Consider the following 12,037-nt stretch of genomic DNA (forward strand, 5'->3'; position numbering starts at 1 on the left):
TCCACAGACAACTCACCACCTTTGTCGGCCTCCTCATGCATAAATGTCTTATGATGTCATCTATGTTGCTGTTTTCTGCGCTGAGGTCTTTTTTTTTGCAACTTTCACACTGTGTCCGATTTAGGACACAGTGTGAGATATGATTTTTTTAATATCTCCCCTCGTGTTTCTCTTTTCCATATCTGAAAATGGCAGCACCTCTCCAGGCTGCAGCCTCAGACACCTCCGTCTCCCCATGTCTGTTTATGTTTTCTTCGGACAGGCTGTACTGAAATGTAATTTTGTTGTGCTTCGGTGCAATGACAATAAAGCTGATTCCGATTAAAGAAATTTAAAAATAAAAAAAAACACGTTTTGCCCGATAACATAATTCAATAAAATACAACTGTAGTTTGCAGAACATGTGGTTTGAAATTATAGAAATTAGTCTGGACTGATGAAGAAATATATTCCTGATCAGGTGGCAGCCAATGTACGAATGTTGTGATTGCATTACAATAACTTTTGGAGTACATTTGATCTTAAAAGGTGCATCAGAGTGATGAGAAAATTGTAGGTTGTCGGTGTAAATGTGCAGATTCAAAGAACGCTTCATAAAAACTATGGTACAACCTTTTTTTTTGTTAATCCTGGATGTCATTTTTTGTGCAATAAAGCTAAAAGGGCTGAGTAGCCGTAGGGTGATTCAAAACCAGAGTACTTTGCTTTTAAGCTGTCTAACGGGACTTTTTTATTTTATTTTATTTTATTTAAATCCATTCACTTTCCAGGTTCTGACTGGCAATAATAATAGGGACGTGTGAACTTCAGATCCCTATTGTCTGTGCTAATTATAAGTACTTTTAAGCACTTTAAATTAACAAAAATATTTTAGAGCCTCTTATATTTGGGATTTGATTTAGATTTTTTTTCTTATACTTTGATATAAGTTTCAATTATGCCAAAATCCATCACTGTTCTTTTCTATTTTATTTGACTTTAATTTTACCACAGTACATACTTGAAAACTTTACTTCAAGTCACCAGCATTTTAGGTCAAAAATGGTTTATATAAACTCCACACAGGTTTTACATCAGACTGATTGTAAATGAAATACTTTCATGTTGTGTCATTTTTTTGTTGGTCATTTTTATCCAGTTTATGGACTTTTGTACTTTTATTACATCTTTTGAGTTACAGGGTTCAATAAATCCACATTTTTTCTGTTCATCTCCTGTAGGGGTTCAAGAGATTTAGTCTTTAAATGGCTCCTGATACACAGATTGTGGAAACTGTTCTTATATTCTGATTTTTTTTTTCAATTATTATTATTTTTTATCCCACTATTCAAATAGAGTGAACCTATTGTTTTCTTGGAAGAACTATAGAATTATCCATTCCAGCTTCAATCAGTTCAAGGAAAAGCTGAACAATAGGGACATCCTTGTTTGGCAAAAGTCCAAGATAAGATAAGATTACTTTACTGATCCCACAGGAAAGTGTGATCCCTTAAGAAAGGTTCATTTCCATGTAATCAACAGTATAGTTTAAGTCCCCTCCTAAAAGTAAATAAACTGTTAAGACACTTGAAGTTATATATTTTTTTATTGTATTATTTCTTATGAAAAATAATGCAATACAGAAATATTTTTTTTAACATCCCTTGCACAATTCAGATTTGGTAAATGAGATTTTAAAACTTCTCATAACCAGCCACAAAACAGTCAGAAATATGGAAGAAGTTCATCCTAATTTTTACTGTATTTTGCATGTTTCATACATCATTTAGAGTTCTAAGTTTGTGGATCTTTTTTTTTTTTTTTTTCAGGCAATAAATTTCAGCATCCCTCACATCTTTTGTCTCATGAACCACTTAGCCGAATCAAGAAACACACTTTTGTTTTATTTTTATAATATTGCTTTCTTTTCCAGACTGTGCATGTGCACAAGAAAGCAATAAAGAAAGATCTGTTCGCAGTGTTTTCTCAGTTTTGTCTTTAAATAAACCACATGGTATTACAAAAGTGGATTAGCTGTAGATGAAAGACAAATATGTCAGCTCTGGCACCCCTCCACCATTTCACTCCACAAAATATGTTACCTAAAGATTAAGGCACGGAACAGAGCAAATAAAATGAGAAATTAATCAAGCTAAGCCTGGTAAATTACTTAGCCTTTTGGCAGAAGACCTTCTTTGTTTCTGTCCTAAATCATGCTGAATATATATCATACAGGGAGCTGCTAAATGTGTCAACATACATTTTCAACAAAGATCTATGACAAAATGTTTTAATACTTTTATCAAGAACTAAATGTGTTCTGCTTGAGGGGTACACTTCTTCATCCCCTTTATCAGTGTCAACTAAGAGCCTCGGAGCAAAATAGTGTATTAAAATGATGTAAACATTAAATTACATGGCCATCACCTGCCATTAGAGATTTTATGTCAAGAAAAAAGAATGCCCATCCACACAAATACACAATATAAACGAACACTTTAAATGATTTACAATATTTTTATAATTCAAGTAATTCAGACAAGGATTTGACAGATGTATTTACAGTTTATGTATTTATACAAGCTTGTCGTAAAAGTACTTTGTCATAGCCCATTCACAAACAATAAGTTTTCACATAGTAACTAAATATTTTCTTTCATCCTGAGAGAAAATGTGTGACTCATCACATTAGAACAAAGATTAAACTACAAAGAATGTTATGATATAGCCACCTATATTGCACTCTTAGAAATATTTGTTATACTTGGATTTTGCCAAACAATGATTAACAAATACCTTATCTATGGATCACTTGAATTAAATAAATGATCGTAATGAATGTTTTTGAAGTGCTTTTCTGAGCAGTACCAAAAACTAACAACAATTTTAAACAGAAAAAAACTTCAACTTTTAGTTGTTGTTTTTTTCTGTAGCAAACTTTCTCTTTTCTTTCCAGCTGGGAAAATCACAATATCCAAATATATTCTAGGTTTCCTCTTTCAAATGGCATCAAGAAATCATTAGACTATGCAAAAAAACAAAATTCAGACCAATTCCCCAGGGGTTAGCTTGTTTGCAAAATAGCCATATGTGTTTTGTGAGCTCATGATATCAGGATGATGTAAGCATCACAATGTAGCTGACAAAAACTGGAATTTGAAAATGTGCTTACTTAATTTTGACAAATCTGACAATCTGTGGTTTGATGTGATGGGGTCACATTTAATATTATTGTAAGCTGGACAACCCTCTGCTAGATTATTGCAACCAAGTGAACAGCAAGCTGTTCATGTTTTTTTAATCATGCACAGGTTGCAAAATTGTATTCCTGGTTGTGCACATTATTTTATTGTGATTAGACTATTTTGTAACCACCTTGGTAGCCACCTTCATATTTATGATTTATTTAACTGGATTGCACTTTTGGCATAAAGATAGACTCATACCAGTTTTTCAATACATTGTAGTAGAACATATCTGTCATATATTCATACTGTTAAAACGGATTCTTTCATTTTTCTGGACTGTATAATGTACGTACATTGAATCTAATAAAATGTGGACGTGAGACGTTAATTATCTTTGACTCACCACGACAGTGGGTCATTTATTAACAGAATCAAGTTTAACACATCACACATTTACATTAATTGGCAAGAATTGAAAATAACGACAGCTTATTAATCAGTTTAGCAAGGAAGTGAACAATACAGCGATTGTTTTCTCACTTCCATCAGAACGACAAACGTTATTAATCACAGCAGACGTCAACCACACGGCGGTGATTGAAAAACTTTGCTTCAGACATTTCTAAAAATATCTGGATTAATTTGCTAGCAGATAGGAGAGTTTAAAGATGGAAAGATTAAGTTTATCTACAGAGAGATGTATGAGGGAATTTGTCTGTTTTAACCAGAACATGCACGCTCATTTGGAAATCAGCTTATTCCAACGGTACACTTTCGGTTGAAGATCGACTTTTTACCTTTGCAGATGATAGTTTCAGCGTTGGTGTAGAGTTCTCCTTTCAACTCTTTCAGCGTCTCCGTGAGAACAGCTGAAACCTCGGGAGTCGTGTGGAGGTCATCCAAAACAGACTTTCATAATTCCCAAATCGTCTATGGTTCAGCTTGATTCTCTTTCAGCAGCATCCTGAATTCCAGCCTTCATGAACTCTGGAACTGCTGAGTTTCAGAACTGCTACTCCATCTTCAAGACTGAGCTTACTGCAAGACTGAACAGCTGACTGCAAGACTCAGCTGAACTAGGAAGTGCCAACATTTAAAGAAAGCTCACTTCCGGTTCATTTGAGAGTTTCTGATTGGTCGATGGACCAAAACAGAGGTGTGTTTTGTGATGTAAGGTGTTATGAAAAGTCAAGGAAAAAGATTAAGATTGTTTAAGAACAGACAAAAAGATATTATGAAGAAACCAGACTTCGTGGAGCCAATTCTCCAGTATCTTGCTGTAAAAGTTAAACATGACATTTCTTTTCAGTAAACTTTCAGTTGACCGAAACTTGAACTTCGACACACTTACAACTTCGCTCATTGAAGACAGAAAATCAGACAATGCATATTAACCTGATTTCTTCTTTGAATGAGGATTAAGAATCATTATTACTGTTTCACAGTTGATTTAAATGATTAGTTCACTTCAACATTTAAAATGGTTTGAACTAAAACACAATTTGATTATCAAACATTTGTAAAATAGTAATGATAATAGAAAATAGTCTTCTTTTACTTGATTAATAACAGAAAAGAAAGTCTCAGGATGGGTCAACCTGTATTTCTGGATGCAAATCAATGAAATAACAAGTTCTGTCCCAATGGTCCTTAGGTCAAGGTTTTGACCTTAGGTCTAGTTCACTACAACATGTATTTATTTATTGTCAGTGTGGTTTTTAAATCTGGCCATTTGCCTTAAGTAGAGAACAGAGAACAGCTACTGTGCTGTGCTTTTTTTTTTCCAACATACAACTCAGGTAGAAGATTGCCACAACAAATGTCAGGTTGGTTCAAGACATTGATTCTGTGACTATTGTGTTCCAAAGGAAGTGTGCAAGTGTTTTGATCCCAGACTCACTCAACCACTACAAACTTTACAAAATATCCTGGAGACATCCTCATGAATGATGTTCACCATCTAGTCGTAGTTCAATGAGATGCCCATGCACAGGATGCAGTAACAGCAACAAGATGTGTATGTACTGTATCTAAGTGTGGTATCATTAGCAAGTCAGTCCTATATTACCAAGTTTTCAAAGATGAATGAACAGATATATGTTTTTTCTTGCCCTCACCATGGCATATTCTATTTATCAATGTGAATGCATTTTCAATAATAAATATAGTTTAAAGCTCATATTGCAACCAAAATGAGCATTTGAGTCAGTTACTCCACCTGATAACATTTTTTTTTTTGTCAACCAAACCAAGGTTTAGAAAACTACTTGTCATTTTTCTCACTAAGGTACTCCTAATATTTACTCTTGGGCATCTGTAACTTTTATCTCTTTATTTATTTATTTATTTATGTTCTCCAATCTTCAATTATTTTAGAGATAATTTATTTTTGGAGGATGTGTGAGTGTGGGGGGGTTAAACAGTATTTTCTTTAATTATTTGAACGTTACAGATTAAAAAGGATCTGTTTACTCAAATACACATGTAAACTGAATATTCAGATATTTATGTTTCTTGATTTCTGTTTTGTAAGCATTACAATATGATATGAGAGACCTTGCTTCAAATCTTATACTGCAAGGCTGCACAGTACTTGTTTTGTTTTATGTATTGATGATCAAGATAAAGGAGCTAAAGTAAACATTTAAATGGAACAAAGCACATTAAACATGTATGGGAGGCAAAGTAAAATAAATCACTGATGATTTTAAGGTTACAGTATTTTAAAGACTTAAATGTAGCAACTCTGAGCTAGAAGCTAAACTAAAATGGGGATTATGATTTAATGATGCTTGATCTCACAGTTTAACTTTTGTCAGTGATATATGCAGTTATGTGTCTGTGTGGGCAAAGCAATCGGTTTTCTTATAGCAAGTGTAAGAAAGGTGTTAAATCTTAATGTACACATATGTTTCCTTCTAACAATAAGAAGTACATTTAGTGACAGCTTTACTATTGTCTGCTTTATTGAGTACTGAATTGAGAAAATAAAATAAAAAAACATTTATACAAAGTGAATAAAGATTAAGGGTGCTTTTAAAAGACTTGCAAAGCACCAACCGCACTACACAGAAATAAAAGTTTAAAACAAGAATTACTTAAGGCAGGACAAAAAGCTTGTTAGATTAATGATTTAATAAAAAAATCAGGCTTCAAGTGTGCAAAAAGACTGCTTAATAAAATGAAATGTTACAATTAGATGGGCAATAAATTAATAAATACAGTCAATAATACCTGGGTAATCATCCGTAATTCAGCATCATCTCATTGTTATAACTAAGGCGTATTCCAAAAAGCGTGAAATATACAATTTAAAGTAAACAATCAATATGAATAATTTTAAAGCCAAGCTGCTTTTGAATGCAGTTTTCTTATGCAACAAATATTCCTACCTATCCTAATAAAAATAATAAATTGACAATATTCCATGAACTAATTTCTGATTTTGTTTGACTTTTTTATTTTTTATTTTTTAAATCACTCCTTTGGTTATGATGGCTCCTGAACATTTAAGAAGGGTTGAGACATGAAATGTGCATTGTGTGCACATAATGATATTAGCAAACTCTTTGGACCTCAGTTATTATTGGTTTGAATTAACAAAAATAAATATTTAGCCAATTAAACAAGTGTGAATTAACAACACAACAACTATTAATAAACTTTAACATTTCAATTTATACTCTGGTTTCCTCCCACAGACCAAAAACATGCATCTTAGACTGATTGGTAACTCTAAATTGTCCCTAGGTGTGAGTGAGAGAGTGAATGGTTGTTTGTCTTTATGTGTCCCTGTGATGGACTTGTGACATGTCCAGGGTGTACCCCGCCCCTCGCACAGTGATTGCTGGACATGGGCAAGGGCAACCCCCATGACCCAAAATGGAAGAAGCGGGTAAAAGATAATGGATGGATGGATGGATTTCAATGTATTTTTGGAGATCTTCTCTTTTCCTTGTTGTTTGGCGACCAACTGTGGGGTTTCAAGCCCAACTTTGAGAATCATTGGTTACACAATAGATGTGACAAAAGGGGAGAAAAACACCATGTACAAGGCATATTTTAGCAAATATAGCTTACATCACTTATCATTATTTTGCAAGCTTTTCTTTCTTGTTCCTACAGAATCAAATCTGTCATCATTTTTATCTAGAAGCCTCACAAAGCGAAACAGAGACAGACCATTACCTAAAAAAATGACAGAGACTTTCAGGGTATGATTTATTAGCAGTTGCTGAGTGATTTACCTTATTACTATTAATTCCAGCTACACTTGAATAGGCTTTGTTTTACTTGAGCTGCACATTGACGGTCATCTGTAATCTCAAAGGGCTTTTGTCCGAGTGCTAACAGCTGACAACTGCGCTCATCCAGCAGCTTTTACTTAATGATGTTAAGTTTCTATTCTCCTTTATCTTCATGTAGCAGAAGCATTTTCTCACTGAACTGTCTAATATCATGAGACTAAAATGGATCCAGCAGAGCATCACTTTGATAGCTTTCACAGACACAACTACACACATCTCCATATTATAAAACTCATTTTCATTATGCAGTCAAATTTAATTTCATAACACTTGTAGTGACACTGGATCTGGATGTGTCGCCTTAAATATTAAAAGATGAGATTAATCTTAAGCTAATTGTGTTGGTTGAAAAGAATGAGCAGTGTCATTTCCTTCAAGGTGTAAAATTATTTCTGCTGCCTGCCAGTGCAGGTAACTGATGATGAAGAGCTTCGTCTCTACTCGATGATATAGCAAGTGCCGCTTTTCAAAGCAATCTCTTTTTACTTAAAATCTTTTTATACAGCTGTGAAAAGTAAATGTGGAACATATGAGTATGGATGCTTCAGCTGTGTCTGAATTGCCTCCATCTACTGTTCACCTCCAAGATTTAATCTTGCTGTCTTTTTTTTCCTCAAACATTGGACTCATTCCTCTGCATCATTGAGCACAGGTACTCTCTGTACTCTAGGTACTCTCTGTACTCTTGGTACTAGGTAAGTTTGGCCTGGGCCTTGCATCAAGAAGGAGTGGGCAAAGCAGCACTGTGAACAAAATGGTGCAATTTTCATCATGCAATTGTGACAGTAAGAGCAGATTTCATCGCTCTGAATGGAGTACACAGGACCTTTAAGGCTCTGTTCCTTCTCAGCATGAAATTATTGTAGTTATAAACTCTGGCATATCATTTTTTTTTTCCTATTTGATTCCTGGTGAAAAACCATGGGACCACATCATGTGACCTAGCCTACACATGTATTATTATTTGTTTTCTGTTAGACGTTTTATTATTCTGAATTGGGGGAAAAGGCTTTTGTCTATTCTGCACCTGCTAAACTGCAGAAAAGCTAGAAATTAACAAAGTTCCTCATATTGAACATTTTGTTTGAGTTAAAACTGAAAGGAATTGAGACTAACTCCATAAGTACTTGTTGTTCTTTTTTTTTTTTTTTTCTGTTTGTTTATTTATGCTTCTCAAATTCATGTTTCAGATTTTGTTGTCTTAACTGTGATGTGGTAACTATGTTTTGTATTTGCTTATGTATGTCTTCGCAAAGTCTCCCTTGGAAAAAATAAATAAACATTTTTAATCCTCAATTTGACTTTCCTGGATAAATAATGGTTAAATAAAATTATAGAAGTCCAATTAATAGGAGCTAGAAGAACTGCATATTATCATGACAAACTTTTAAAATACAAACATTTTTGTTACTGTCATTTTAGAAAATAAGGTAAACAGCTAAGTAAACCAGTGACACAGAAAAGCAATTGCAGTGGACAAGTGTCCTGCAAGACTTGAACTCAGTTCTCCCAAGTGACAGTTGATATTTTAGAGCTATTAACCTTCCTGCCTTTGTGACTTCCCTTCAAATACTCCTCGGTTGGAGGTTAATACAGTTGAGGCCCTTCACAAGAAAAAATAAAAATAAATCCGTTGTGCATTTGTTCAAATTTGTCTTGGCAACTTGGTTGGAAAGATTATAAACATATAAAATAATGATGGTTAAATTATCTTTCCTGCAGATGTGCTAACAATAACTATGATGTTTAACAGCTCGTGACCTACAACGATTTACTGACATCATATAAAAATAAAGTGCAGAAACGCCAGGAACTCACATGGAAGACTTGAATTAAAAGATGAAAACTGACATTTCTGACATTATTATGTCATTTCTGTAATATGAGCATTTCTAATGGTTAAATTTGATAGATATTAACTGCAGTAAACATGGTTTCCTCAGGCCTTTTATAATTAAATAAAACAAAGCTTGATCATTTAGTTGTTAGACCTCACAATTTGGAGAAACCTTCTATTAAAATAATTTCTGCCACCAGAACATTTTACTTCAGAAAAGTCCATTGTTGTACCAATGTAAGAATTGAACTACTTAATTAAATTATCTGTAAGGATGTAGGATTTGTCCACTTTTTAGCCACTGTCAGGTCAGATGAGCACTGAGTCTTTGAATTGTGTGTTTCTGTTTTTACATAAATCAGAGACTTATTCAATAAAACTTTTAGACATTTTACTTAAAGTAGTAAAAGGAAGCCAGATCCTTTAGGTGCAGATATGAGTAAAACAAACAACAACAAAAAAAAAGGAACTTCCAGTAAGATATTTGAATGAGTTCATGATTTGATATGTTCATGTCCATGATCACAAGCTGTTTTTCTTGCTATAGGGTACAGAAACTGTCTTCCCTACGTCCTGCTCTCGGCTCAGTGAATGTCAGTTCAGTGAACTTCATGGGGAAAAAGAAAAATAATTGTAACACTCTGCTACTTCACCTGAATACAGCTCCACATCTTGTGAAGAAACAAACCTTTCTTTAGTTCTTTCTAGTTCACAGGTTCCCTTATAATCCAAGCATGGCTGGATAGCCTGAAACTACGTCCTGGACAGAATAGACATGTTACTGTGACATAAATGATTTGTGTGACTAAGCACACTTATCAGATTAAAACATTGTTATTAAAATCAGCTACTGGTAAAAAATAGTAGTTAAAATACTTAAAATGTGTACTACCTACTTCTAAGAGGTTGGTTTAGAACTGTTTCACTTTTTAACAAAGTTAGAAAGTGGTTTAAAAAAGTTAGGTGGAATTTAAAAAAAGGACAAAAAAAAAAAGAAAGTTAGGTTGGTTTAAAACCAACAAAGTCCATGCTCAATAATCCAGGTATACAATCCAACAATTTTCAGTCAGGTCATCTGGACAGTTTATTTTATTTGTATTTATTTTTTGGTGCTGAAACGTTTCACCTTCCATCCAGAAGACTTCATCAGGCAAGGAAACACACAACAAAACTGATTCTTCCCCCAACAGCTTACTCCAAAGTGGAACAAACGAGTTATGTTGGTGCTAAGATGGTCTCTTTGGCACACCCCCTCCTCTGGTGCCGGCCCTCTTCCTCATCGACAGTCATGACAAACTGGTTGAAAACCAACAAAGTCCATGCTCAATAATCCAGGTATACAATCCAACAATTTTCAGTCAGGTCATCTGGACATTTTGTTTTATTTTTTTGTGCTGAAACATTTTACCTTCCATCCTTGTTTCACTTTCTGTTGAGGATTTTGACTCAAATTAACTTAACAACATTACAGTTGAATGTAATCTAACCTAGGCTAATGTTTTATGAGGAAACTAAGTCTCGGTTTTCAATTTAGTCAGAACCAGAATCAGTTTATTATTGCCATGTCAATGAACGAGGTTCACAAACTAGGAATTTGCTTCGACATAAGGTGCGAATAGTAATAAAGTAAAATAAAGTAAAAATGAAAACATTACATAAACATGTGCACACCCATACACTAGAAAACAATAAAAAAGCTTAGAAAACAGTACAGATGGAATAATAGTAATGCGTTGTTTATACTTTTACAATAAAAATTAATAAATGAAGGTTAGGCAGTATGGCAGTGCCCCCTCCAAAGCTGTACGGTTCTAAGTTTGAAGCCACAGTTCACTGTTATCTTCGTGTTATTTGCATGTTGTCACTGTGGTCGCAGCGTCTCGTGGTGCTTGAGGTTTTATTTTTTCACAATCCAAAATCGCACCATGGTTCTGGGTGTAAGCTCAGTGACAGAACGTTACAGCATGTTCCTCACCCGTCGTTCTGTGTTAGGTTGGACAGACTCTGCACCCAGTGTTAAAAATAAACCATGTATTGTTGGTGAGTGGATTTAAAGCAAAAAAAAAAAAAAAAAAAAAAAAACCTTTTGCAATGCATTTAAATTGTGATTTTATTTAAATTAAGACTTTCTATTTGCATTTGTAATTGTAAAGTCCAGATAATGTTCATTTTTAAATCCACATGTATCCAGTATTTCCCTAGATTCACATCCAAATGGAATTTTGGTCTTTTTCTTTCTTATTTAAGTTTTTTTTTTAGTTTTTTTTTTTTAAGCTGGTTACAAATTCTACTGGGAGGTGAACTTTTTCTGTTTTTCAATTTTATTTTCCTACTTTTTTTCTCAGGAAAGATTGCCCAACCTGAATCAAAAAGAAAATGCCTAAAACTATTATACTGTAATTAAACTCAGTTTATCATATTTTTCGGACTATAAGGCACACCGGATTATATTTATTCAACTCATTCACAATGACTCTCAACATTGTTCAGTTGTACAACAAAAAATCGGTTTGAGGCCAGTAAGCACAACCAGAATTAATACATAATACACATGATTATAAGGCTCAGTGTCGATTTTTGAGAAAAATAAAGGATTTTAAGTGTGACTTATAGTCCGAAAAATACAGTAACTGGGTGTAATTATGCGTTATAGGCCACTCCAGATAATCTATTGCTTGTGCAGAGATTAGCTGTTTTTGAGTTATATATATATATATATATATATA

The sequence above is a fragment of the Nematolebias whitei genome, chromosome 13 (assembly GCF_014905685.2).
Source record: "Nematolebias whitei isolate Nwh7 chromosome 13, NemWhi1, whole genome shotgun sequence".
Classification (NCBI taxonomy): Eukaryota; Metazoa; Chordata; class Actinopteri; order Cyprinodontiformes; family Rivulidae; genus Nematolebias; species Nematolebias whitei.